This window comes from Pongo abelii, chromosome 8, assembly GCF_028885655.2.
Source record: "Pongo abelii isolate AG06213 chromosome 8, NHGRI_mPonAbe1-v2.0_pri, whole genome shotgun sequence".
NCBI lineage: Eukaryota > Metazoa > Chordata > Mammalia > Primates > Hominidae > Pongo > Pongo abelii.
Genome location: NC_071993.2, coordinates 16,584,152 through 16,588,202, shown reverse-complemented (window position 1 = coordinate 16,588,202; position 4,051 = coordinate 16,584,152). Strand labels below are relative to the sequence as shown.

The window sequence follows — 4,051 nt, the reverse complement described above, 5'->3', positions numbered from 1 at the left end:
TTGCAGTGAGCCGAGGCCGAACCATTGTACTCCAGCCTGGGCAACAGAGCGAGGCTCCATCTCAAAATAATAATAATAATATTATACAAATGTTCAGGATTGTGATTATTAAACTGGTAAGAACAGACACTACACTTGATATTAGCCAAAAGACCAAGAAGTGATAGGATTATGATTATACATTAAACTTTGGATTATTTTCCAAATATTTGCTGAGTATCCTTGGACAAATCAGCGTAAACTTGTTCTTTCAAAAAAATAAGCAATAAGGGGCTTAAGTTTATGAACCAAACTGAAGCTGTAATTTGCTTATCCTATAAATGAATTTCTTCATTTAAGGCCTGTGATTATTAAAAGTAGATTGACAGCTGCAATTGACATCACAACACATTAGGTTTTTGGAAATGATGCACCAAAGTGACTACAGCTACAGGAGGTCCTCATTATCCATGGATAAGCAGTACTGGAAATGACGGTTTTGATGAATGTGCTTCCTACAGTGGGTTAGTCTCCATGATGACCTTCGGTGCATTCCAATACTCAAATCCTTGTGTAGCCCCCTTCTACCCTGTACTGAGCTGGTCTGTGAATCACTTTAACCAACAGAATGTGAATAAAGTGATGCAAAGGCAGTTTGGGACCCATATCATTGGAAGCAGCTTCTGCTTTTGTGCCTTGGGAAACCTTGAGTTGCAATGTAAGAAGTCTGGCTACCTTCCTACATAGAGAAGAAGAGGCCCTGAGACAATATGGAGAGAAAGAGAGAGGCTCCATCCATCCCAGGGCACCCAATCATCTCAGCCTTGCGGCCGTCCCTGTGAAGGTAGCAGATAAGTGAGTTACCCTGGACATTCTAGTCCAGCCAAGATCCCAAATGATGTCAGGCCCAGCTAAATGCAACTGGCAGAGTCTGACCAACCCACAGAATGATGAGGGACAATAAAATGGTGGTTGTTTGTAACCTCTGGCTTAGGGATGGTGCTATAAATGTGTATGTCCCTCCAAAATTCCTATGTTGAAATCCTAATCTCCAGTAACAGTATTAGCAGGTGGAGCCTTTGAGAGGTGATCAACTGATGAAGGTAAAGGCTTCATAAATGGAATTAGTCCCTTTATAAAAAAGACCCCAAAGAGGTTCCTCCTTCCTTCTACCATGTGAAGACACAGCAAGATGACCATCTACAAACGAGGACATAGGCCTTCACCAGACACCAAATCTGCCAGGGCTTCGATCTTAGACTTCCGGGCCTTCAGAATGATGAGAAATAAATTTGTTTTGTTTTGTTTTTTTGAGATGGAGTCTCACTTTGTCACCCAGGCTGGAGTGCAGTGGCGCAATCTCGGCTCACTGCAACCTCTGCCTCCTGGGTTCAAGCGATTCTCCTGCCTCAGCCTCCTGAGTAGCTGGGATTACAGTGCACGCCACCATGCCCAGCTAATTTTTTGTATTTTTAGCAGAGACGGGGTTTCACCATGCTGGCCAGGCTGGTCTCGAACTCCTGACCTCATGATCCACCTGCCTCGGCCTCCCAAACTGCTGGGATTACAGTTGTGAGCCACAACGCCTGGCCAAATTTCTGGGTTTTTTTTGTAAGCCACCCAGGCTATGTTATTCTGTTAGAGCACCCCAAATGGGTAGTTGGTTTGTTACATAGCAGTAGATAATCAAAATATAGAGAGTAATGCCGAATAATATGTCATTTTTAAAGGGCTTAAGATTTTACACTAAAGAAAATCAAAATAAGTCATCATTATAAATATGCCCTAATGGTTAGAACAAAGAATTAGTTGAGTGTTAGATTTGGTGGGGAGGGAAGATCATTTTTCTGACAAAATTATGTGAGGTGACATTCTTTTCTTGACTTTTGTACCCCAGTGATGAAAAAAGTTTTGCAAAATATTTTTGAAGACAATCATTTTTTTTACCAAGGTCCTCTATTAACTGGCTGTTATGCAGCTTCTTCTATTCTGAAGCACTTGTCTTGATACCATTCCTACCAATTTCTCCTCTTGGGCTCTTAAGGGTCTAACTCCCAGGTTCAAACAATTTTCCTGCCTCAGCCTCTCAAGTAGCTGGGATTACAGGCACGTGCCACCACAACTGGCTAATTTTTTGTATTTTTAGTAGAGATGACGTTTCACTGTGTTGGCCAGGCTGGTCTCGAACTCCTGACCTCATGATCTGCCCACCTCGGCCTCCCAAAGTGCTGGGATTACAGGCCTGAGCCACTGCACCCAGCCAGGCACTTTATTATTTAAGTAGTGCTTTTAGGTATCGTTTTACTTGCTTCTTATTTCAAATCTTATGTGGTTAATCAGGCAGATATTATTCCAGTTTTCAAGTGAGGAAACTAAGCCATGAGAAGCTTTTAAATGCTCTATAGTCACACAGGCAGACTTTGGCTTTGGAGGTATTTTGGTATTTCTCCAGTATCTGTTTCAGCAGCTTCATGACAAACTGCATCTTTAAGGTTTTCAGTTTTAGTTTGCAATTTCTTTGCATCTTATTACTTGATATTTATGAGCATTTACAGCATTCGGCCAGAGACGAAGAAAAACACGCGGAGATGCAAGGCAGGAACAGAAAGTGATATTAAGGACATAGGAATGCTTACAGGAGAACTAACTTTTTTTTTTTTTTTTTTTTTTTTTTTTCAGACAGAATCTCACTCTATCGCCCAGGCTGGAGTGCAGTGGTGCGATCTCGGCTCACTGCAACCTCCACCTCCCGGGTTCAAGCGCTAGGAGAACTAATTTTTAATAGTGAGTTCATTTGTGAATAGATTTCGTTTATCTAAGTAACTTACTAACTCGGGTGTGGTGGAGAGGAGGACTCATAATAAATACATCATGAGGTTCCACAGTACATCCCAGCACTGCGTGGACTTGTCTTCCTTTGACTTCATCAGGGGCTTCCTCAGGTTAGAGGTGGGGTGGGCAGAAGGTCTCCTTTATCCCCAATAGTTACATAGTATCTAGTGTTTAGTTTGCATCAGTGAGGCTCAATTGAGCTGAATAGAGAGAAGGAAAGTGTAATAACTAGTTTATACCTTAATTAAAGAATGAAAGAGCCAAACGGTTTATTCCAAAGTGAATAAAGTACAATGTGCTCTAACTCTAAAATTCCAATAAAGTTTTTTCCTTTTTTTTTTTGGTTGAAGTTTGCAAGGAAATTGGGTATGTAATATGGAGAGCTATGCCCTAAGACCTACTCGATTAAATTACTCTACAAATAATTACTTTATCTTTTATGTCCAGACAAACATGAAGTCTGGTTTAAATGTTGACTTCTTAGTGAGAAATGAAGAGAATAGAAGCTACGTACACAAAATTCTCACTTCTATAAACTAAACCTGAAGCACAGTGTATTTTATTTGTATAAATTCCAGAGAGCACAACATAATAGAAAACTGTTCAAATTTCAAAAAGCTGTCCAGAGGTCCAAATGCCAAAGAAGAAAGTATTTATTAGGAATTACTATCCCCAGATAAGCCCCAAAACATGGTGGGGGAGAAGGACTGTATTAGTCTGTTCTCAGGCTGCTAATAAAGATATAACTGAGACGGGGTAATTTATAAAGGACAGAGGTTTAACGGACTCACAATTCCATATGGCTGGGGAGGCCTCACAATCATGGCGGAAGGCTAATGAGGAACAAAGCCATGACTAACATGGCAGCAGGGAAGAGAGCTTGCACAGGGGAACTCCCATTTGTAAAACCAGCAGATCTCGTGAGATTTATTCATTACCAGGAGAACAGTATGCGGGAAACCGCCACCGTGATTCAATTATCTCCACCTGACCCCACCCTTGACACGTGGGGATCATTACAATTCAAGGTGAGATGTGGGTGGGGACACAGTCAATCCGTATCAGGCATACATGATTCCAGTTTTATCGTGGGATAAATGCTAAATAATAAAAATAATATCTATATAATATTTAAGGAACTTATACTAGCAATGCAAGAAACACCAAATAACCAATTGCGATTTTTTATTTATAGATATCCAGCTTCACATTCAAGAAAAAATCTTTCCATTTAAAATTG

The 4,051-nt window shown here is 40.7% G+C and overlaps 1 pseudogene; it reads right to left on the bottom strand.

The window, feature by feature from the left end:
* On the bottom strand, positions 1–165 carry LOC112135366 (U2 spliceosomal RNA; annotated as a pseudogene).
* Between the last annotated feature and the right edge of the window lie 3,886 nt (positions 166–4,051).